Source organism: Uloborus diversus, chromosome 9 (genome assembly GCF_026930045.1).
Source record: "Uloborus diversus isolate 005 chromosome 9, Udiv.v.3.1, whole genome shotgun sequence".
Lineage (NCBI taxonomy): Eukaryota > Metazoa > Arthropoda > Arachnida > Araneae > Uloboridae > Uloborus > Uloborus diversus.
The window spans coordinates 1,195,786-1,222,467 of NC_072739.1; positions in this window are offsets into that span (position 1 = coordinate 1,195,786).

The following is a 26,682-nucleotide window of genomic DNA, read 5'->3' on the forward strand; positions in this document are numbered from 1 at the left end:
TAAAGGAATGAGTTGCATTATCATCTACAAACCCGTCAACACGCTTTAAAGCACAAGCCCCCTTTTGTCCGAACTTGTCACCCTGTGACTTCCACATCTTTGGCCCACTTAAGAGAGCGTTGCAGGGGAAACATTTCCATTCAGACGATGAAGCGAAAGAAGCCTTGCAGGACATCCTCAGTAGGGTTTCCAATCCCGAAATCCCGATCTCGAATCCCGCAGGATATTTAGCGGGATTAATCCCGTGGGATTGAGATCAAAATCCCGCGGGATTTCAAATCCCTCAAATTTTTTTCATTGAAATGTTTTCCAACTTTTGCCGCTCATAAAACGACTATTTTCACATGCATCACCTGTTTGAATCGCTTTCCTCGTATATCTGCTAGAAGAGCGAGAAGAACTCTGTGTCTTACATGATGAACATGGATTTACCATTAAAGAAAGCAATAAAAATAGAGTATATTTTTCTGAGAAAGAATTGGTATTCTCATTTGAGGTTTCATTTTCATGCGGACAGCAATCGAGAAAATGCGTATAATTTAAAAGCATTTTTGAAAACCATCACTAAAGTTTAGAGTCCAGGAAATTTTGCTCTAGAAAAAATTGGGAAAGTGTATTACTGATTGCAAATCAGTTTATGATGGCAAGAACATTTGGTCATGATTCAACTTTAAGCACCACTTCAAGTTGACTGGCATGGAACAATAAATATGATACGGACGTTTTGTGATCCGTTGACTTTCTTTGAATGCACGAGGAAACTTCATAATTATCAGGAGCGATCGCTCCTTCAAACTTGGTTTCGGCAAAGTGCCTTTGACGCATATTGGCTGTTGGTAAAAAAAAAATCAAAAATATTTGATCACGCTATTCATAAGTTCTTACTATTCCCGATTTAAAGAATATATATTTGTGACGTGGAATTCTTTGCATCGTCAATTTTCAAGAACAACAAAATATCATGCCCAGATCCTTGAACTAAAAACTTCCTGTAGCTCTTCCCGACATAGAGTCGAAAAAAAAGTGTCACTGCTCCTCAAGACAGGTACACGTGACTCAGTTGTGTTAAATTAAAGTTTCGTACTTGCTGATCTTAATCAGTACTAAAGTTCATGATGACCTTTAATTCGGTTCCTGAAGAAACTTAAATATTTTAAAGATTTCAAATATTTAAAAGTTTAGTTGTTATGCCCATATGAAAACGCTGGTGTTTTCTTTCCCCTGCTTTTACTAGTTGAATGATGAAAGTATTGTTCGTATCGCCATATGAAATTTTGTTCGGTGTGCCGCAAGGATCGAACCAGCTAGCAAGTGCGCCGTCAGTAAAAAAAAAGGTTGAGAAGCAATGCAAAACACATCGTTTTTTTTCGAAATGTGCTGTTCTTGAACAAAAACCAAGAGCATAAGAAAAGAGAAGTCTACTTCGGAAGGTGATGAAGTGAATGCGGATCTTTTGCTAAATGTCCGCAGTTATTTAATCTCAGAAAAACCACCTGCACTGGAGCAGCACGTGTTTTCATCAAGAGGATTATTTTTTGAGTAACCGAAAACCTTTTCTCTCTCCATACGAACAATACTTTTTAAGATGCGTTGGACTTTTTTAGGGCACACTTTTGCGTGCAAAACGGTAATTGCTAATTGAGATCTGATTTTATAGTGCTCTGCAATTGGTGTACGGAATTCGGAAAAACTACTAATTTAAGTAACAAAAGCAGTGATTCTAAAAAGCACAACTTTTTCTATTTGACATTAAAAAGAAATTTTTAGAAAACTCAAGGATACCGGGATCCCGCGGGATTGGCTCCTTACAATCCCGAAGTCCCGCGGGACTGAATTCGGTGCGGCATTGGAAACCCTAATCCTCAGTAATCAGCTCCTATCTTTCTACAGCAAAGGCATCGACCTGCTGCCGCAACGCTGGGACTGGGACCTGTGTTTCAACACACATGGCGATATCCCTTGATTTACTTTAAAAGTATTTCTTTTATTCCATTTATTTACTTTTCATTTGGGTAATCCTTATATTTTAAATATTAAATGAGACCTACTAATATTCAGTGCAGTATTTATTTGTTTAGTATTAAGTTTATTTGTATTTTAAATGCTTTGTGCTGTTAGTCAAGTAAAAGCGGCGCAAAGTGAAATAGTTCATTACATTTGCTAATATAATCTTATTTCAAATCACTTAGATGCTCATAACTCCCTTGCTTGTTCATTTTTTCACTTATTTTCTTGTTCATTCACTACTTCATTCACTCATTTATCTTTTCTCGTAGGTTAACTTATTTAACTATTTATTCGTGAATTTTTTCATTTCCTTTTTATTTATTCATTAATTCTCATTTATATGATCGAAAATATCTGTAATAATAGAAGAGAAAATGTTTTATTATTAAAATATTTTATTTTTCACTCTGCCCCACAAAAAAAAAGTTGAAAATTTTCCACTTTTTTTTTTCCTTTTTTTTTTTTTTCACGGTGCAAAATTACTCTCAAAAATAAAAATAATGTTTCAATGCAAGTTTTGTATATAGTTCTTTCTTCGTGTACCGTAATTCTCAGAACAAATCTGTTCATTTTGACCAAAGTAAGTGATCTTAAATATTTCACTTTGCTCCATGTTCCCCGACTTGAGATCTTTAGAGGACTGAAATGTGCTTTGGAAAAATGAAAGAAACCAAAGCAGCAATGAAATAATTCGTATCATTATTTTAAACACGATCGAATACTTATATTTTTTCTCACACTAGATGGCGCCCAACGTGTTTGTCTTGCTATCGTTGGAATTGCTGACTTGACGCGTCCAAAAGTTTCTTTGTCGCGCACGAGGATATGTACAGTACAGTCATAGAAAAAAAAAAACGAAACACTTTTAATTATTATACATGCTAGAAAGGAAAGAAATGTGTCATCCAACTTGGTTTAAAGTCTTCTTTAAAACTACGTAGGTAAAATTTTGATAAGGGACCATATACAAAGCAAAACAAGCACCAACTCTTGATTTTCGAATGGGAACCCCTATTTTTTGCTACATAATTATATTTAGACCGCAAAATACAGCCAGGGTACGAAATTTCACTGTATTCCGTGCAGTAGAACAGGAGTTATTAACGAAAAACGTTTTAGGGACCGCCACCACATTGAAAACGCTTCTTTCAAGGTCACGGCTTATCAAGTAACGGAATGTAAACAAGAAAAAGATCGAGATTATACAGCTCAATTCATGATTTTTTGAAGTTCTCTCTTTTTTCCGAAATTCGATACTTTTTGGGCAAATAATGTTGCGCCAAAAAGAGATTTACGGTAGAAAACTTTTTTTTTTTTTTTGAAAAAAAAGTTAAAATATTTACAGATTTTTGTCTAACAGGATTAATATAAGAATGACGGACCGGGTTTGACGGGTCCATCGTGTAGATCGTTGTTTAGTAAATCGAATAAGGACTAATTAAAATTAATGCAACTTTTTGCCTTTTCTAATATTAACCTATTGGATTGCTTATATAATCATTCAGCAAATTAGCCTCAAAGAAATGTAAATATCAAACCTTATACCTAGAATCATGATGTGAATATGTTTGATAAATGTATTGCATCTATGTTACAGGTTTATTTTGGAATGAATAGAAAGTCTTTTGATATCAAATAGAATTTCGCGTTTTTAATTTCGCAGAACATCGGCAGAAAATTGGGCCATTGCGCACAAAAATATAAAAAATATACCGCACAACGTGGGAAGACGCATCATTAAATAGATTGTAGACACAAGCGAAGCAAGGTTTATTTATTCCGTGAAAATTTGCTCTATATATATAAAATGAACGAAGTATCCATCTGAAAAATAAAACGGAAACAGGAGAATATAAATACCCGTTAATGAGCAAACTGTTCATACTCGAACTTTATTTGGTAAAAATTTGGTTATATGAATTAACACAGTGGACAAACACGGTAATTTATTTAGCGGCTTTTTTGTAATAAAAAAAAGAGAATTTGTTTCAAATTCAAATTTGATGCGGAAGATCATAATGCGTGGTAATATTAAAAAAGCATAACACAATTGGCGGTTTTAGTTAAACATGTAATGGCTCTGAAAAGCAATTTAGGAAAGTAATTTCCCAATGCTATTTCTAGCAACGAGATTCGAGATGGTCCAACCCGTAATTAAAAAAAGACAAAAGTGATTTTAGCTCCAACCAAGGTGAACCGACATCTGGCTTCTTGTCATTTCTCCGATTTTGTTAGATTACTAACAAAACCTCGTATTATTTGATTTTGTTTCGGGATCTATATAACTGCAAACTAAGATTTTCTCTGGTATCAGTCTGGCGCACCTATAGCAATACCATACGCGGCATAACCGACAGGCGGGTTGAACTATCCAGAGGCTGCATTTTCATCCTTATGATAGATTTTTCAGTCTGGAATCGGAACTAATCGTGAGGGATGCAGAAGTCGTTTTATTGAAGCTGAGATTTTGAATAAACTGGTAGGTAAAGTAAATTTATCTGCTGTATGTTTACGGCATCTCACTGGTCAGATAAATTTTCTTCATCCACCAGTTTTTAGGCACTCTTCGCTTCAATGACATGACACCTGCTTCATTGTTCGGTCAAACCTTGTTCAGGGCTGTTAGGCTCATTATTAGGACCCACAGCAACCATCGAATGGGATTACCCAATCGTAGTTACGACGCGGGACGCATTCAGTCCGCGAAGCTGGTCCGCGGGGCCCCTTGTTTGCTTAAAGAGTAATATTAGAAAGTAGAAATAGTTCCAGTGGCATAACGTTGGAGCCGAATATTCAGATATTGGATTCTGAAAAACATGCATATAATAAGATAGGCATCTATAATTGATAACAATAATTTATTATAACTTTCTTCCTTTGTCGATATTTTTCCATGTTATTCAAAAAAGAAGAAAATTAATTGAAATTTTATCTTTGTCTTGCGGGAATGATTTTAATGTGAAATGCACCGACAATGACTGAGAAAGTAAATAGAAAAATAGTATTTAAATTATAATTAAGAATAGACAAAAACTCAACTTAATCTAACACCCAAATTAATGTTTTGTTAAATCTTTGACGAAGTCAAAAAAAAAAAAAAAAAAGTTCACAATTAGCCACAACAATTACTTTGCGTGCAGAATTCGGGCTCAAAACATGCGGCTCACTACTGCGACCGACATTTCCTTTCCTACATCTTAACACATTGAAAATTATTCAAACACTATACAAAATAATAATAATAATAATAATAATAATAATAATAATAATAATTCCTGAAAACCAGTAAACTTATCTAAGAGCAAATATTACTTTTTGACCCATCTGGATACTGTTAAAGGCGAAACTTCACACTGTCGGCTATTTTTCGAGTACTTTTTCCCGATTTAGGCAAGGCAATAATTTTTCCTTTTAGTAAATTATCACTGGAAAGAGCAATTAATTCTACACTGTCTGTTGCAACATGACTAGCAAGACAATGAGGTTTTGATGTATGTTTCTGTGAAAAAGTTGTGCATGTTTATTTATTTATTTTTTGAGTTATTGTTTTACAAAAGGCAATGGCTAAACGCAAAAAAAAAAAAAAAAACACAGAAGTATTTTAAGTGTAGCTTTTAATTTAAAAAGTTCTATAAAATATTCTTTTATTAGACAATGAAGTAGTGTTTCGCATTATTTACACATTGACGTCTGAACGATATCCACAAAAAACTGACGGTTGCAATATTGTGTTGTTCTTCTGCAGAGACAGCGAATAAATTTATGCATTTAAAAAATTCATAGACGAACTCTAATGTAGAAATCCACGTTATAATTGGTTTGCTTATTTTGTTGAACAATTTTTTCTTTTTTTACGAAGAAACCAACTTTCATAATTTCTGTTTTAAAAAAGTATACGGTCCCCTAAAGTAGGAAAAAATGAATTTTTTTTTTTCATAGCGCAAAAACTACTGAATATTTGGAGCTCAAATTTTGGATTCCCACATAAAAGCTCTTCCAGATTGTTTTTCTGTTAAAATTTAATATGGTTTCAGATCATATTTTTTTCAAAAAGTATTAAAATAATTCATAAAAAAAACTAAAATTTCATTTTAGGTGTTGTAAATTATGTTTTTATTATTGGGTCGGTTCATATTTTGATATAAAAAACAATCTTTGCCGTGCCTAATATAGTTTTTGTGTTATTAGTAAAAATATCAAAATACGTTTTAACATTACGAGAGGAATTTTTCAAAACTTGATTCTGAAGTAACGGCTGGATCGAATTAAACAAAACTTTGTATACGAAGTTAAAAAAGAATGCTGATCACAAATATGTGATAAAAAAGGGGGTTCTCATTGAAAATTTTGAAGTTGATGCTCGTTTTAATATGAAGACGACCCCTTAACAACAATTTTTTACCATAATTATGTAGAACTTTTTATTTCTGAAACAATGACACCTTACACGTGTCTCTAGTGTCAATAGTCTTTGAATACGATCGAGTGTTTCGTTTTTTCTTCTATGACTGCACAAACCACCAAAACCTATATGAAAACGTTGAGACATGTGCTGTGCCATTCTAACCCGCAATGAGAGGGTGAGAATAGTACAAAGAAAAACTGCTCTGGAGGGGGTGCGGGTAAAGTTCCAAATAATTTCATTATCTGAATCGAAATCCAAGATCCTAAACTATAATCATACCGCAACTTCATTTTTTTTTTCAAATGAATCTAAAGTAATACAGTCAGAAATGTACTAAAACTGTACCATAGTCACCCTCTTCTACGATACTAGCTTTAAGTGTTGACAATATGATTCTAGTGCTGAGTATCATAATCACTCAGTGTTAGGAGGGGAGGGTGGGGTTCTAGTGCACAGAGTAGTATACAGGCGTCCCTCGTAATAAACCCCACTAAATTGACCCGTGAACTAAAAAAACCCCGTGTTATAGAAGTACTCCACGGTACTTCTATAACACGGTTTCGATATTACACGGACCAAATTTGCGATTATTATAGCACGGTTTCGATATTACACGGTACGAAACTTGAATTTAATGCTTCACGGTTTTGATATTACTCGAATATTACATATATAAAAAAGATGGAATTTCATTCTCGTGTAATACATTCTGTTAACGGTTGAACTCTAATGACTTTTCACTTTGTTTTTATGAAACTTGATTTCGTTATAACACGGTACACATCCCTTGATTTATATTATTTCTGAGTCTCATATAACACGGTTTCGATATAACATGGAACACGGATTCGATATAACATGATACATCTTATATATATACAACCTGATATGTCTCATGCACATACATAATTAATATTAAAAAAAGTAAAAATGTTATTTTAAAAAAGTCTCGTATAACACGGTTTCGATACTACATGGAACGAATTAACCGTGTTATACGAGGGGTGCCTGTACGGTGCTTTAGCCGCATCTGCTTACTGAATAGCGGACTGAGCTTCCAGCGGGAAAAGGTCACTGGTTCTTCTCCGAACGCTGTTCACATGATCGTCACAAGTGGGACATGTGTGCACACGACAGAAAAAAAAAAACAACGAGCCCCCCCCCCCCCCGACTCGTCCTCAATCTTTGAGCAAAGCTATTATCACAATTCCATCCTAAATGTTTGGACAAAACCCCCCCCCCTTTTTTTTCTTATAATAGGTCCTAATGAGAGGCTCAGCAAGGGGGTGGGTGGGGATGAACTACTAGAACACCTGTTTTTTTTTTTTTTTTTGCCATGCTGTCAATCCTAATATAGTAATAAATATACATTCAACGCAGTTGTGCCCATCCCCTTGGAATACTACGGCGCATCCCTCAAAAGAATAAACGTCGATAGTGTACTGAGAGTGTAAAACAGCACTTTTTAAAGTAAATGAGAGAGGATGTATAACACAGGGTCGGGGGAGTCAGTTTCGACGAAGGTTTTACAGAACACATTTCGAGTGAAATCTATACGATCGATAACATTTGATTTCACTCGTGAAATTCTATTGATTTTTGTTACAATAGGTTATTTAAATGAATGGGGATGCTTTGAAGGATGAATATGAGCGAATGTAAAAGATGACTATCTTTCAAATGTAAGAAAATAATAAGTTTATCGAGAATACAAGAAAATAAAAAAATACATTACGTATTGCGAAAAGAAAGCTACTCCTGAAAGCTATTGTAAAGACGCACATATTCATATGCATTACTGAGAAATATTTGTTTTCAATATTTTAACTAAAGAATATGTTGGACTGACCTCACATGAAAAGTAGCGCCAGCTGTTGTAAGTTAAGGAAAAATGTATTATGGCGGGAAAAAAAGCATAATGTATTATAACAAGAAAACAACCCTTCAAAGCAATTGTGAAGGCATATGAGTTTCTCTGAAATATTAATTTTAAAAATTAAACCAAAATAAAAACCTGATTTAGTTATGTGTAGGGTGCATCGCCACAGTTTAAAATTTGAATCTGCTAAACATGAAAAATGTACCATATTCTTTAAACGATAGCCACTTTAGTAGATAGAAAAGAACAAAATAAAGCAATATTATTCAGCAATATAGGTTACAAATGGAGCGGATATTACCAATAAACGTCAAGTGAGTTAGATAATACAAAAAACATCAATTTATGGTACGAAATAAAGTTTATCTTTATAGAAGAAGAAAAAAACAACAAATTAGTTCCTATAGAATGCAGACTTTGAAATGAAAAAAAAAAAAAACTCTAGTTTTTTAATAACATCAGATTTTGTATCTTAAAAGCCTCAAGCATTGTGCCATGCAGTGTACAATACCTCACCCAAAGGCATTGCGAGGACGAAACGTTTTTCATTACTTGATAACAGTAGGGGAATGTGAAACAAAGTGAAATAGCGGGGAAAAGTGAAATGGTGAAATATTTACTATGCTTTTGGCACCACTTGTCTAATAACATTTGAACTTTACAGTAACACATGTAATCTATTCCAGTCAAGAAAAAATTACCTCTGAAAATCAAAGAATATTAAATAACAAGCAACTTCCAAAAATTGATACTCATGTTCAATGATTTTGATGCAAGTCAAAAAAAATTTTTGTTACAATTAAATAATAAAGTGCATAATATTATTATAAGGTTTGTCCAAATGAAAAGTGGACAGGTGCGATACCGTCAGAATGAATGATTCGATTACAGCGCCACTGTGAGGTTTGCATCTCAGAAGCCGTTGAGCAGGGAAATCTGTATGCAGCAGCGGAAATTGTACGAAAGGAAAGTCGTGCTATCCATGGATGCGTCCAGATCGGAACAACTCGCGGTAGCACCTTTTCTGGTTGCGGCAGGTGAGTGTAGTGGGGACATCTATCGGCGAAAGGTGGTGGTGTATGGCTACAACTGTTTAGGTCGTACGGCTGTAAACAAGTGGTTTAAAAGTTTTCGAGAAGGGTGGCAAACGACATCGGATCTGCCGAGACCGGGCCAAGCAAACATCGCGATCACCAAGGATGCCTTCGTTAATGAAAAGATCCGAGCTAATCGAGGGATTAAGACCCGTGAAATCAGTGACGGACTCAACCTGAGTAAAGGAATGAGTTGCATTATTATCTACAAACCCGTCAACACGCTTTAAAGCACAAGCCCCCCCTTTTGTCCGGACTTGTCACCCTGTGACTTCCACATCTTTGGCCCACTTAAGAGAGCGTTGCATGGGAAACATTTCCATTCGGACGATGAAGCGAAAGAAGCCTTGCAGGACATCCTCAGTAGGGTTTCTAAACCCGAAATCCCGATCTCGAATCCCGCAGGATATTTAGCGGGATTAATCCCGTCGGATTGAGATCAAAATCACGCGGGATTTCAAAGCCCTCAAATTTTTTTCATTGAAATGTTTTCCAACTTTTGCCGCTCATAAAACGACTATTTTCACATGCATCACCTGTTTGAATCGCTTTCCTCGTATATCTGCTAGAAGAGCGAGAAGAACTCTGTGTCTTACATGATGAACATGGATGTACCATTAAAGAAAGCAATAAAAATAGAGTATATTTTTCTGAGAAAGAATTTGTATTCTCATTTGTGGTTTCATTTTCATGCGGACAGCTATCGAGAAAATGCGTATAATTTAAAAGCATTTTTGAAAACCATCACTAAAGTTTAGAGTCCAGGAAATTTTGCTATAGAAAAAATTGGGAAAGAGTGTATTACTGATTGCAAATCAGTTTGTGATGGCAAGAACATTTGGTCATGATTCAACTTTAAGCACCACTTCAAGTTGACTGGCATGGAACAATAAATATGATGCGGACGTTTTCGTGATTCGTTGACGCATCAGCGAGGAACTTTCTTTGAACGCACGAGGAAACTTCATAGGTATCAGGAGCGATCGCTCCTTCAAACTTGGTTTCGGCGAAGTGCCTTTGACGCATATTGGCTGTTGGTAAAAAAAAAAAAAATCAAAAATATTTGATCACGCTATTCATAAGTTCTTACTATTCCCGATTTAAAGAATATAATATATTTGTGACGTGGAATTCTTAGCATCGTCAATTTTCAAGAACAACAAAATATCATGCCCAGATCCTTGAACTAAAAACTTCCTGTAGCTCTTCCCGACATAGAGTCGAAAAAAAAGGGACACTGCTCCTCAAGACAGGTACACGTGTCTCAGTTGTGTTAAATTAAAGTTTCGTACTTGCTGATCTTAATCAGTACTAAAATTCATGATGACCTTTAATTCGGTTCCTGAAGAAACTTAAATATTTTAAAGATTTCAAATATTTAAAAGTTTAGTTGTTATGCCCATATGAAAACGCTGGTGTTTTCTTTCCCCTGCTTTTACTAGTTGAATGATGAAAGTATTGTTCGTATCGCCATATGAAATTTTGTTCGGTGTGCCGCAAGGATCGAACCAGCTAGCAAGTGCGCCGTCAGTAAAAAAAAAAGGTTGAGAAGCAATGCAAAACACATCGTTTTTTTCCGAAATGTGCTGTTCTTGAACAAAAACCAAAAGCATAAGAAAAGAAAAGTCTACTTCGGAAGGTGATGAAGTGAATGGGGATCTTTTGCTATATGTCCGCAGTTATTTTATCTCAGAAAAACCACCTGCACTGGAGCAGCACGTGTTTTCATCAAGAGGATTATTTTTTGAGTAGCCGAAAACCTTTTCTCTCTCCATACGAACAATACTTTTTAAGATGCGTTGGACTTTTTTAGGGCACACTTTTGCGTGCAAAACGGTAATTGCTAATTGAGATCTGACTTTATAGTGCTCTGCAATTGGTGTACGGAATTCGGAAAAACTACTAATGCAAGTAACAAAAGCAGTGATTCTAAAAAGCATAACTTTTTATATTTGACATTAAAATGAAATTTTTAGAAAACTCAAGGATACCGGGATCCCGCGGGATTGGCTCCTTACAATCCCGAAGTCCCGCGGGACTGAATTCGGTGCGGGATTCGAAAACCTAATCCTCAGTAATCAACTCCTATCTTTCTACAGCAAAGGCATCGACCTGCTGCCGCAACGCTGGGATTGGGACCTGTGTTGCCCATGGCGATTCCCCTTGATTTACATTAAAAAGTATTACTTTTATTCCATTTACTCACTTTTCATTTGGGTAACCCTTATATTTTAAATATTAAATGAGACGTACTAATATTAAGTGCAGTATTTATTTGTTTAGTATTAAGTTTATTTGTATATTAAATGCTTTGTGCTGTTAGTCAAGTACAAGCGGCGCAAAGTGAAATAGTTCATTACATTTGCTAATATAATCTTATTTCAAATCACTTAGATGCTCATAACTCCCTTATTTGTTCATTTTTTCACTTATTTTCTTGTTCATTCACTATTTTATTCACTCATTTATCTTTTCTCGAAGATTAACTTATTTCGCTATTTATACGTAAATTTTTTTATTTCCTTTTCGTTTATTTATTAATTCTCATTTATATGATCGAAAATATCTTTAATAATAGAAGAGAAAATGTTTCACTATTAAAATATTTTATTTTTCATTTTGCCCCACAAAAAAAAAAAAAAAAAAAAAAAGTGAAAATTTTCCACTTTTTTTTTACGGTGCAAAATTACTGCCAAAAATTAAAATAATGTTTCAATGCGAGTTTTGTAATTTTTATATATAGTTCTTTCTTCGTGTACCGCAATTCTCAGAACAAAGCTGTTCATTTTGACCAAAGTAAGTGATCTTAAATATTTCACTTTGCTCCATGTTCCGCTACTAGAGATCTTTAGAGGATTGAAATGTACTCTGGAAAAATGAAAGAAACCAAAGCAGCAATGAAATAATTCGCATCATCATTTAAAACACGCTTCGAAAACTAATTTTTCACACACTATATGGCGGCGCCCAACGTGTTTGTTTTGTATTCGTTGGAATTGCGGACTTGCCGCGTCGAAAAACTTCTGTGCCGCGCAGGTGGATATGTGCATATATCTCCTACACTTCAGGAATTCAGATGAATGATCCTTCGATGAGCTTAGATGGTCTTTTAAATTATATCCAATGCAGAGCCGAAAACTACTGGTAGTTTTGAAAGTTGCCTTTTTTGTAAGCGCTTTGTCTATTGTCACATAAAACCCTTGACGTTAAACAGCAAAAACAGCTTTTGCCATCTGGAACAACCGGAAAAGACTGTAAGTACATCCAGGAATTCCATGAAATACACCGCCAGCTCAGTCATTTCCAGCCGAGGACTGCAGTTTCGTGCTTATTAGCACTCATCATCCCGGCATAGGAAAGTGACTGAGCTGGAGATGGAAAACCTCTTGAGGAAGCGTGCGGTAATTTACTGAATATCCAGGAATTGTCTGTGACAACAGCTGTAGCATTGCGCGGAGCTAATATTCTTCTTCTCATCCCGTGACTAAGCAAGCGTTAAAAAAGATAATGAGGGAACTGTATATTATGTATAGGGTGTCCTGAAAAAGACTGACTGTTTTCAAAAATTTATAAGATGAAAATGGTTAATGATAAAAAAAAGTTTTTGCAGAAAATTCATGTGTGGGCCGTTAGTTTCGTCCCCCAGATATCCAAAGTTTAGTTCAAAAGTGTTGCAATAGATGGCGCTGTAAATAGTAAGCCTCTGAGCGTAGCCTACGAGGATGCAATGCTTCTCTGTTTCAGGAGCCTGATGATCAGGAGTCCTCATTGTTTACACTTCTGTCGTGTGACATCCTAAATGGTGAATTGCCATTCAATGTTGCCATTCACAGAACAAAATATTAACTCACGTGTATTGGCAACGATAGGGTCGATAGCAAGCGTAGAGCGCAATTTTAATTCGCTGCTTGATTATCATAACGTGGAAACGTAGTAGAAAGCTGCGCCAAATTGCGTCATTTGTGATGTCAGAAAGACCAAGCCTTGTTTAAAAATGGGACATTTTAAAAAATTAATTTTAAAAAAATCTGTTGGGAAAATGAAGATATTTTCTGGGTTCATGTAATTTTTTTTTTTTTTTTGCTCATTCTATCCATTTCAATGACTAAAAGTAGTACTTTTGACTGAAGGAAACCACCCCATTCTTATAAGAATGTCAAGAAAACAGCAGTGTCATTCTCTTACGTTTTCCCTGCGTGAAAATAACAATAATAATAATAATAATAATAACTAGCAAATAGATATGTTGTTAAAGTAGCAGGCGATCTGCTGCCCTTGTTATGTAGTTGTCTATAGAAGTCGCCTTTAAAATCAATTATTCTTTAGGTCAAGTTGTGCCATCTATTGCGTAACTGGATAACTAGAATCCTAAATCTGTTAGACGCATACCAATAAAATTGATGAGCAGGATATAATTTATTAGATAGTTGGAGGGGTCATATTTACTCTAAAAAAAATCAGATTTGATAACTTCATGAAAGGGAGCAATTAATAACAGTTACAATCTTTGCATTTCCCTCCCCCCCCTGCAAAAAACAGATGAGCCCCTAACCGCCCACAGATTTGTTCTAACCCCCCCCCCCCCCCAAAAAAACGATTTTTTTTTTGGAAAGGAGTAATTGCTGTACGTTTTTAACTGCTTCAATATTTCTACTTAATTTTGAATTTGTTTCCTTAAATGTTTAATTGATCCAATAGGGAAGTATTCGATTTTCTAATTTTATTTTTACATGATAGAGTAACATACATGGACATCATCTGCAAAAAAAATTTTACGATACGACTAATACTTTTTTTTAAAATAATTTTTTAAAGTTCACGCGCGAGTGACGTCATTTGCTTGTAAGTCCTTTGACTGACGTCACTGCCGCGCTGCGAGGCGGCGGGGTTGGCTAGGACAAAGAAGTGCTTGGCGATCTTTGGGGGAAGGCGCGGGAAAACAAGAGCCTTCTAACAGCAGCGCGCATAAAAGGCTAGTGAAAATCCTTTGCTGTCTGTAGGGTTTAATGCATTCTGCGATTGTTTTTAATTTGATTTTCTTTGTCATGGCTAGTAGAATCAATTACAAGTATTGCTTCGTTCCTGGATGCGTATCTACATCTAAAAAAACTCCTCACAAGCGATTTGTTATTGTTCCGTCCCAGCAGGATCTTCGAAAGAAGTGTTTTCAAGTGTGTTTATTAATTAAAATTTGAAAATGAAAATTTGCACTGCATTTTAATTAAAAACTATGTCAAGTGAGAAATACAGTTCGAAATATATGTTCACAACTGTTCGTAAATAAATGTTTAATAAGCATATGAGATATTTTTTAAAAAATGCAAGTAAACAAAGGAATTTAAACCCTGCACAATAAACTTAAATAGAAAGTAATAGATGCATTACTATTTCCATTTTAATAACAGTGCAAAAACTATTAATACTTTCTTTTTAACATTCAAACTATCTTCAAATTTTAACTATTACAAATTGATAATTTAAAAATACATTTTCAGTTTATCACCAGAAGCGTTTCTATATATACAAGACCTTTCTCACATGCAAAAAGGTACTTATTTTATGAAATGAACACCATTTTCAAATTTATTATTTTTATCAAAAGAGCAAAAAAATATATTTTTCCTTTTTTTGCTAAGTTGCACAAAAACTCAAGGATAATTAACATGTATTGATTTAAAACAATTTTCCACAAAAAAAAAGCAGATCAACTTTTATTGCCAACAAAGCGAAAAATTTTCATGCAAAAACTACTCTAAAACTTAGTACTGGAATCACTTGCAGTAGGGTTGTTACAAAATGCGTGCCTCATTAAAAGCCTCCAAGTAAGAACTGGAATAGCGCTCTTACATTGTAATTTATATATTCAGATAAAAAAAACCATCGACACACAAATGGAAATGATCAATCTTGATAAGGAAAACTAATGCGAATAATATGAACTGCAAATATAGACGGATATGTACGTACAATTTCAAAGACTAACAATGGTGAAACTTTGTTGTTTCACTCCCCGTACTTCTAGGACATTAAATCTCTCGTCCTTTCGAAAAAAGTCAAACACCATGAATGACTTTACTTGAGGAAGGTTATTGGATTGACCTTTCGTGAATCCTAGCTCCATGATGGAAAAAATGCTGGTTAAAGGCTTTAAAAAGGCTGAAAACGACAGTGCTATTCACCTCCTGGTAGGCGCAACACGGCATGGAAATGGAGCTCTGATCGGAACAGGGAAATGACGTCAGTTGCTGACGTTTTAGGCCACACCTCTTTTTTGCGCATCGCTCTTTAAAAAATTCATAAAAAATCAATCGTTGGTTTTAAAAATCCGGCCATGGTGAATTTTTGTGTTTTGTAAGCCTGTCAACAATGTGCAATAGTTAAAATTGGAATATTTGATAGGTTGATACTTCCCTATTATTATTGTCTAAAGATTTTTAAAGTAGTGAATGTGGCGCAAAGTGAAAAAGGGAAGGTGACTGATCTTTGAACGAATGGGAAATTGGTTTTGAAAATTACAGTACATAAAGAAAAAAACATTGTAATTTGAAATAAAACCCGCATGAAAAAGTGTTTTTCATTTTTGGAAGTAATTTCACTTTTCCCCATCTACTTTAACCCCGCATACACTTGATTAACTGTACAAAATATTTAAAATATTAATAAGCTTAATATCAACTAAATAAGTAATAAAACCGAGTATTAGAAGGTCTCAATTAACATTTTAAATGCTAATTTCACGAACTTCATCATTTTATAATTTGAAAAATAATGCTTGATTTACAAGGAAATATTACGGTATGAGTATCAATTTTTGAAAATTGCCTGTGTTATCATATGCTTTAAACTTCGGCGATATTTTTTTCTTGACAGTAATAGACTATATGTGGTACAACAAAGTTAAAATATTACTAGATAGGTGGCGCTAAAAGCAGAGCAAATATTTCACAATTTTATTTTGTCTCACTTTCCTCTTCTTGTTTAATCGCTTCTGGTTAGCTCTGTGGTGTTTTTTTCCTCATTTTTGGAAACTCATTTTATTTATTAAGTTATGTCAGCAAGAAGGCAAGTGTCCCATAACTTTATATTCTCTCCCCCCCCCCATCCCTCGTTTTTCGCTTATTTGCTTAAGTACTTTATGTTGATTTTTAACTTTTTCTCACATTTCAATCTAAACATTAAAGAAAATTTCTACTCTTAAAACTTGAACGTAGTTATTTTATTTTATTTATCTATTTATTTTTTCTATTTTTCTTTCCGTCCGAAATTTTTTTGTCTGTCCAAAGAAATAAAAAAAGAAAAACTTCGTTGCTGTTATTCGGTAGGAGAGATGATTAAACGATAAAAAATAGCCTCTAGCGCCGAACAAAATTGGCTGCCGTCGAAATTTTCAGGTCAGAGAATGTGCAACTTTTGACGTAAAAATTGAAACTTTCTTTTTCCTTTTCAATATTTTATTCATACTTTTAAAAAGGTTAGATTTTACTAAACTTATCAATCGATTAATTCGTATTTGAGACTCAAAAAATAATTTACAATACTGAGCATTCCAATGTTTGATTGACTGCAACTTCCCAATTTGATTGAAGAGTATTTCGGCTTCACAGATGTAAGCAAAAGCACACAGAACACAAGTAATAGCAAAGCTCTTCACTCTTATGAACATCGATCTGTCGTTCTTCAGTAATAATCTGAAAAAAAAAAAGAAAAAAAGAAAAAAAATCATTTAAAACAAGTATTAAATAGAGTAAAACTCATGATAAATATCATTAAGATAAAACAAAATAAATAGTAAAAAAGGAAGAAAAATTAATTTGAATTTTGACATCTTGAATTCAAATTATATTTTTCGCAATGATGAGTGTGTGTAGGTAGGCGTGTGTGTTTGTGTGTGGGGTATGTGTGTTTGTGTGTAGGGGGTATGTGTATGTGTGTGTAGGCATGTGTGTTTGTGTCTGTGTGCAGGCATGAATGGTTGGGTAGTTGTGTGTATGTGTGTGTAGGTTTTCGTGTGTATGTATGTGTAGGTGTCTGTATGTATGCGTGTGTGTATGTGTTTGTGTATGTGTGTAGGTGTGTGTATGTGTGTGCATGTAGTTGTGTATGTATGCGTGTAAGTGTAGGATATTGACGCAACCTGGAGACGGCGTTCGCTATAGGAGCAGCAACGTGAGGAGCCGGTCGACGGTGATGGTGCGGAGGCTGACGCTGGAAAAATAAAATGATAGGACGCCACAAACAGTCAAATGAAAGCAATAAGCAATCGTGATTGCTCAAAAATTTAAAAAATTAATTTGAATTTTGTCATCTTGAATTCAAATTATGTTTTTCGCAATCATGAGTGCGTGTGTATATATAAGCGTGTGTGTTTATGTGTGTGTGTGGGGGCTGGGGTATGTGTGTGTGTGTAGGCATGTGTGTTTGTGTTTGTGTGCATGCATGAGTGTGCGGGTAGTTGTGTGTATGTGTGTGTGTGGGGGGGGTATGTGCATGTGTGTGTAAGCATATGTGTTTTTGTCTGTGTGCAGGCATGAGTGTGTGGGTAGTTGTGTATATGAATGTGTGTATATGTGTGTGGAGGGATGTGTATGTGTGTGTAGGCATATGTGTTTGTGTCAGTGTGCAGGCATGAATGTATGGGTAGTTGTGTGTATGTGTGTGTGCGTGCGTGTGTGTGTGTGTGTGTGTTTGTGTGTGTGTAGCTGCGTATGTATGCGCGTGTGAGTAGGACATGGACGCAACCTGGATACGGCTTTTGCTATTGGAGCAGCATCGTGAGGAGCCCGTCGACGGTGACAGGGTGCGGAGGGTGGCGGTGGGAAAATAAAAAGATAGGACATCAAAACAGTCAAATGAGAACAATAAGCAATCGTGATTGCTCAATAAAAAAATAAATCACAGGTACACAATCTTAACTGTATTTAGAGATTATCTAGGATAAAATGCAGTATGATTTAGGATGACGGGCGAAGTATCTAAATACAGTAAATTGATCACTTCCGTGTTTTTGAGCAATCACGATTGCTTATTGCTTTCATTTGACTGTTTTTGATGTTAGCTGATTTTTCCCACCGCCACCCTCCGCACCGTCACCGTGGACCGGCTGGCTCCACACTATGCTGCTCCTATAGCGAAAGCCGTCTCCAGGTTGCATCCATGTCCTACACACACGCGCATACACACACAACTACACACACATACACAACTACATACACACATACACCTACACACACATACACACACAAACACAAACACGCACAAACACACACGCATACATACACACACATACACGCACATACACACAACTACCCACACATTCATGCCTGCACACAGACACAAACACATATGCCTACACACACATACACATACCCCTCCCACACACAAACACACACGCCTACATACACACACTCGTGATTGCGAAAAACATAATTTGAATTCAAAATGTCAAAATTCAAATTAATTTTTCTTTTTTTCTTTTTTTTTTTTTTTTTGGCATTTCTTGCACCATGCATTCACTTTTTAATTAATTGAGTTACTGTAAGCTCAATGTAAAACATTTCATTAGAAAAAAATTATTTTTCACTTTACTTTATACAAAAAAGAAATGAACATTTTCCACTTTTTTTTTAAATACGAATTTACTACCAAAATAAAAAAATAACATCTTATTGCACGTTTTGTTACACAAGGTACAGTGGACGCTGATTAATTGAATAAGTGATCAATGGAATTCGCCGCTTTAATGAATAAAATCGACAAAAATAGACCTGAATTTAGCTTTATTGAACTTGCCGCTTCATTGAATCGGCCGCTTCATTGAATCAAAACTGCTTAGAACCGAACATGATTCATATAAAGCCCTGGTTTCCTAGAAGCGAAATCACCGAGCTTTGGCGTCGCTACTCGGCATGACGCTGAAATCAAAGTCAAGTGATTCCGGCGTGCTACTCACAACGTCGATTTTGCTCGGGCGCGCATGCGCAGAAGAATCAAGTTTTCCTCTCGGCGAGAAGCGACGCCGAAGGTCGGCTATTCCCTCCTAGGAAACCAATGCTTAAGCGACGGCCACTGTATTGTTTTTTCTTTAGGTGTACTGTAATATTGAAAAGAGATTTCCAATTCGTTTATTTCTAAAAAGCTTTGTTATCTTAACGATTTTACTATTACCTTTACCATTGTTTGTTTCATAATTTCGAGGGTAGCCTTTGGCACTCAGGAAAGTTAAAGGGCACAGAAATAAGGAAAAAAAAAAGAGAGAATGCAAAAGCAATACTTACAATTTTTGTATTCGAAGCGGTATCCATTTGTATATATAAAATTGTTTGTTGGGCTGATTTCTTTACTCTGTAAAAAAAATAAATAAATAAATAAATAAATAAAATAAAATAAAATTAAAAAAAAAACAGTAACTAAGTAAATAATTTAAAAAAAAGTTCGAAAGTAATAAATACAAAGCTATGCTACGAAAAGTTTTATACAGAAAATAAATTTTCAGGGAGTAGCTACACACGATTCCATTCATTCGGTAAACTGGGTAAAACATGGAAACACAAATAACAAATTTATACTCATACATTTAGAGTTTGCTGCAAAAATTTAAAACTTAAGCTTTTGATTATGATATAAGCGAATTTAAGGAACCATTATGTGAACTTTCGTTTTGCAGTGTTGTTTTTTGATTTGTGTAAAGAACTGTTGTACAAAGCGCCCTCTTGTGGGAAAAACACTTTGCCAGAAAGAGAAAACGCGAGAGACGGGAGTCGGGTGCTTGAGCGGAAACAAGCAAGTGTTCCAGACGGGAACTCTGCAGAAAATTATGTTGTAGTTCCAGATGGGAACATTCAGTGTCAACTTTTGTGTTTAAGTGTGTACTTGTGTTTAGTGTGAAATTAAATGTGAGTGTCGTTGAAGAGAATGACTTGTCTTATTAGTGTAAGTAACGAAGAGTTGGAAGATCTATATTTACATGGGGGCCCGTCACGGATGGAATTAGTATAGAATTCGGATATAGTTCCGGAAAGTCTCAAGAAGTGGCCGCGAGTACTTTTTACTGATTTATTTTTACTGTGTTTATCCAAGTTTTGTAATTTTGAAATATGGCGTACCTAGCAAGAGTTAGAAAAAATGATCTTCTTATTCTAGTTGACGAGCTTGGGTTGACAGTCGGTCAAAATCCTAAAGTGGCACATCTAGTTAAAATAATAACGAGTGATAAAGAATATGATGAAGAGTTTACTAGAGCTATTCTCGAACGAATGCAGGATGAAAAAGAAGAAAAAGCAAAATCGGAACTCGAGGATAGGGAATATGAATTAAAGAGATTAGAATTAGAATCTAAACAGCTTACAACTTTAACACCGTCACCTCAAATTGACATTTCTAAGCTTATGCCCCGTTTCGATAAAAACTGACTTGTGCATTTATTTTTCATTATTTGAAAAACAAATAAGTCGATGGGACATTCCAAAAGACAGTTGGGTAGTTTACCTTTTAGGCCTTCTACCATTAGACATTGCTAATTTAGTAGCGCGAGAACCGGACCCACAAGCCAACGATTATGAATATGTTAAAAAGATCCTATTAAAACGATTTAAACTTTCACCAGAGCAATTTAGGCAGAATTTCTTCACTCATAAGAAAGAAGCAAATGCGTCTTGGCGTGATTACGCTTACGAATTGAACAACTTTCTTGAAGAATGGATTAAGGGATTAGACATCGACAACTTTGAAGAATTAAAAGACCTTTTTGTTGCTGATCAAATTATGAGAAGAATACCGTTTGAAACTAGAGATCATTTTGTTGAGGAATTGCCAAAATTAAATAAAGTAACCGATTTAGTAAGTAAACTAGATGAGTATGAGACTACAAGATTTCACCTTAAAAAACCGACTTCAAATGATCAAAAATCCTATGAAAATCGAAATAATTTGAAATATGAAGGTAAAACCAAATCATCGTCAGCTCGTTCGCAAGCAAGCTCTTCAAACCAGCACATCAAATGTTTTGGTTTTCAATGCTATGGGTCTCAAAATTTCTCAGTGTCCTAACAAAGCAAGGGGGATTAAGTGCCAAAAATGTAATGAATATGGTCATCGGAAATATAAATGTAATAAAAATGTTAATATCAGTGATGTAAATAAACCTTCAACTAATACATATAGTAAAAGCAATGAGAAATTGTTCAAAAATATTCAAATTATGGATAAAGTTGTAAATGCAATTTTTGACACCGGATCAGACTTGTGAATTACCAAATCCGATTTTTATGAGCATCTCGGAAAGCCCGAATTAATACCTTGTGATATAGTATTGAATGGTATTGGAAATGAAAATGTCAAGTCTATTGGTTATTTTTATTCAGATATTGTTGTTGATAATTTTAAAATTCGCATGAAACTGTTTGTTCTTAAAAATCTTTGTTGTGTTATTTGAATTGGAATGGATGTAATTAGCAAACTTAATATTTCATTGTCGGGGTCTACTTTAAAGGTTCTAGGATTGCGAGAAAATTATTCAGTTAATCTTTTTTCCATCAATGTATTCATGACAAATCAGCTTGCAGAAAAAAAAGGATCAAAGCGAAATGACCTTGGCAAGGAGAAGAAATGATTCGTTCATTTCAGTTGAAGAGGGCATAATTAATTCAAAAGCCGAAGTGCAAGGTCAAAGTTTTGTAGCTGAACCCAAGGAGGGAAAAAAGAGGAACCCCAGTAAATCTTTAGTAGTGAGTGTAGAAGATATTGAAATAAACGATAGCAAATCACAAAATGATTGCGTCAACATTTTAGCTACACTTGTTAATGGGATAAATATCCATGAATTATATTTGACTCATATTGCTAATACACAGTTGAGAGCAGAGGTCGTAGAATTGATTAACTGCTATAAATCACTCAAGATAAAGAATTCCGAAATGAAAATGAATATAATTTTGACAGACGATAAAACTGTTAGTTTATCTCCCAGACGTATTTCTTTAGCGGAATAAAAAATTGTTGATGATCAGATTGAGGAATGGTTACGAAATGGAGTAATAAAACATAGTTCTTCAAACCATAGCGCGCCGTTGGTATTATGTCGTAAAAAGACTTATCATACAGACTATGCATTGATTACCGACAATTAAACAAAAAAATTATAAAGGATAAATTTCCGTTGCCTTTGATTGAAGATGTTTTGGATCATCTTGAAAAAGCTAAAGTATTTACAACGTTAGATTTGAAGAATGGGTTTTTCCATGTTGACATTGACCAGAAAAGTACCAAATATACTGCCTTCGTGACAACAAAGGGTCAATATGAATTTTTAAAAGCTCTTTTCGCTCTTTCTGTATCGCCGAACGTGTTCCAAAGATACATTTTTGATATATTCAGAGATTTAATGCGCGACAACACAGTCATTATTTATATGGTTGATTTAATTATTCCATCAGAAAATGAATTGGAGGGACTTATTAATATGAAATGAGTTCTTAAAATAGCTTCCGAGTATGGAGTAGAGTTCAATTTCCGAAAATCTCAGATTTTAAACAAAAGAATTGAACTTCTGTGCTATATAATAGAAAGCAACACAATTCAACCATCTCCGACGAAAATACATGCAGTTCAAAAATTTCCTCGACCAAAAACATTGCAGCAAATTCAAAGCTTTTTAGGCCTTACAGGATACTTTAGAAAATTTATTCCGCATTACGCGCAGATAGCCAAGCCCCTAAGCGATCTTCTGAGAGGTAACAGGCCTTTGGAATTTAATTGTGAACAAGAAGAATCACTTGTTAACCTTAAGAAAATGTTGATACAGAAGTCAGTTTTACATATTTTTACCCAAGGAGTGCCTATGGAGTTACACACGGACGCTAGTAGTCACGGGTTTGGAGCAATTTTATTACAACAATCGGAACAAGGACAATTTCACCCAATTTATTACTTCAGTAAGAAAACATCACCCACACAAGAAAAGTATTGCAGTTATGAATTGGAGGCCCTCGCAGTAATAGAAGCTCTTAAAAAGTTTAGACACTAATCTACTGGGATCAAGATTCAAAATAATTACAGATTGTAGCGCTTTTCAAAAGACATTGGACAAGAAGGATCTTACTCCAAAAATAGCCCGATGGGTAATGTTCTTACAAGAATTTGATTTTGAAATTAAACATAGGGAGGGTGAACGAATGAAGCATGTTGATGCTTTAAGCCGTAATGTTGCTTGCGTAGTAACGCGTTCGCAAGATGCAATTACAACACAGATTGCAGCCGCTCAAGAACTTGATGATTACGTTAAAACACTTAAAACACTAATTGAACAAAACGGTGAACAAAACGGTCATTTTCTTAAAAATGGTGTATTGTATAAATACGAAAACGGTAGAGAATTGTTAGTTGTACCTGAAGCTATGAAATTGCAAATCATACAAAACATACACAATCAAGGACACTTTTCTGCATCGAAAACTGAGGAGGTACTTAAACAAGACTTTTATATTCCTAATGCACGAAAATTAGTTGAGTCTGTAGTAGCTAATTGTGTAAGCTTCATCTTATGTAATAAGAAGTGACGAAAAGGGGAAAGAATGCTAAACTCAATCCCTAAGCATAATGTCCCTTTAGACACTTATCATTGTAATTTTATAGGACCTCTTCCGTCAACAAACAAACGGTACCAACATATTTTTACAGTGGTAGACGCGTTTACAAAATTTGTATGGTTTTATCCAGTAAAATCCACATCATCTCAAGATGCTATTGAAAAACTGCAGTTACAGAACAATGTATTCGGTAGTCCATCGCGGATAATATCCGATAAAGGTCCAGCTTTTACATCTCAGATGTTTGAAGATTATTGTACTGATGAAGGTATAGAGCATGTTAAAATAACGACAGGAATTCCTCGTGGGAACGGACAAATTGAAAGAGTTCACGCAATATTAATTCCAGTTCTTTCAAAACTTTCTCTCGATAACCCGAAGCACTGGTACAAACAAGTAGCTAAAGTTCAAAGAATCATTAACAGTAGCACAACCAAGAGTACTGAGTTTACACCTTTCGAACTTTTAATCGGAGTAAAGATGAAAAATAAAGAAGATGTGAGAATTTAGAAGTTGTTAGAAGATGAAGTTTTTAAATGTGTTATGGCAGACAGAGAAAAACTACGAGAGGAAGCTAAGAACAATATCTTAAAAATACAGCAGGAAAACTGCCGTCAGTTTAATCGAAAGAGGAAAAAACCTCGCGAGTATAAAACAGACGACCTAGTAGCCATCCAGCGCACTCAATTTGGTCCTGGATTGAAACTGAAAATGAAATTTTTCGGACCGTATCGTGTGACAGCAGTGAAGCCTCATGATCGCTATGATATCGTGAAGATTGGACACTACGACGGAACAAACAAAACTAGAACAGCAGTTGACCACATGAAACCCTGGTCTACAAATATCCTTTAATGTCATGTTTAATTTGTTTTTTCTTATCTTTTCAGTTTTTCTTTTACGTAGATGTTCTGTAGATGTGATGCTGACGAGGACGCCAGTATTGCAGGATGCCCGATGCTGTGAACTTTCGTTTTGCAGTGTTGTTTTTTGATTTGTGTAAAGAACTGTTGTACAAAGCGCCCTCTTGTGGGAGAAACACTTTGCCAGAAAGAGAAAACGCGAGAGACGGGAGACGGGTGCTTGAGCGGAAACAAGCAAGTGTTCCAGACGGGAACTCAGTAGAAAATTATGCTGTAGTTCCAGATGGGAACATTCAGTGTCAACTTTTGTGTTTAAGTGTGCACTTGTGTTTAGTGTGAAATTAAATGTGAGTGTCGTTGAAGAGAAGGACTTGTCTTATTTGTGTAAGTAACGAGAGTTGGAAGATCTATATTTACAATTATATATTTAACTTCAAAAAAAAAAAAAATATTAGTATTATTATTATTTTTAGCTTGTAAAATAGTGATTTTTTTCGTTTTGCGGTTGTGACACTACAATACACCTGCAACACGTATAAAACACAAATTTTTGACGTACAATTTCGGACAGATGGCGATAAACTGGAAACACTTTATTTTGTAGTAGGTACTATCAGCGAATATGCGCGAGCAGTAAAAAGTTTACTACTTGTTCTTGCTGATCATAGGCGGATTTACGGGGGTGCCGGGAGGTGCGCCGCACCCCCAAAAATTTTGGTTGGGTTTTGAAAAAAAAAGTTTAGTATATTTCACTCAGAAACGCAGTTCGGGGGAAAAAATTCATAGCTGCTATACTAGTAAATTTACTTAAATTCAGTGCATCACCACACGTCGCTAGTGCAAGAAAAACATAACTGCACATATTAAGAATTAAAGTAATTTTATTCATTTGGAAAAAAAAAAAAACCCTAATAAATAATTTTATGCAAATAAAGAAACTTCTCAAACAATTTATAATTCAGTGCTGTGTTATTGTATAGAATAATTGCAAGTTCTGTAATTGGGTATTTATTTGTATATCAATACCAATTCTTCTATTTTGGAACAAAAATGGCTAATAAAGTCCAAAAAAAAAACCATGGTATTGCAAGAACTTTATCAATAAAATCTACCCCGAAATCAACCGAAAACCAACATTTTTAAGGTAAATTTTCAAAAAATTTTGAAGGAGGACTCCCGGACATTTTGCTGCAGTGGTGTATCCAGCGGGGAGGGGGCACAAGACTGGTGACTCTCCCCACAAAATGCTGAGTAGATGTTTTTAAAGAAATATTCTTTATTATTAAAGAGAAGAAAAGATCTCATTTTGGGAAAGCGCAGTTATTTTACGGAAAAAAAAAGAATGTTGGGAAAAAAAACTTAATTTCTTTCAAAAAGAAATATTGACAATTAAATTTTTCAACAGCTTCAGATTATTATTGGCGAATTGTGTGTCTCCTCCCCCCTCCTCGCACAATCCTCTTTCTTTCATATCTCTCCCCTCCCCCCCTTTTTTTTTTCATTTTTTTTCTGTTTCGTTTTAATTTTTTCTATTAGTCCTCAACATTTTTCTTCTCCAAAGCCCTTTATGCAGCCAAAGTTATTACAGAGTAACTCTAATTTCGTTTCTTGGGCTTCGCTTTCGCAACATTTCCAAGGAAGATCTTCTAATCACCTAAATACATCGAAAATCGTTTCAAATCGCGTTTTTGAAAAACTGCAGCGTCCCTAACGTTGCCATATATGGTCTTACACTCATGTGCTTAAGACTTTAATTTTGGAAAATATTCGAACAAGGGCTTCCGACCCCCTTTCTTTAGTATCATCAAAGAGTGTTAATATTTTGGTTTTGAAAACAACTATATTTCGAAAT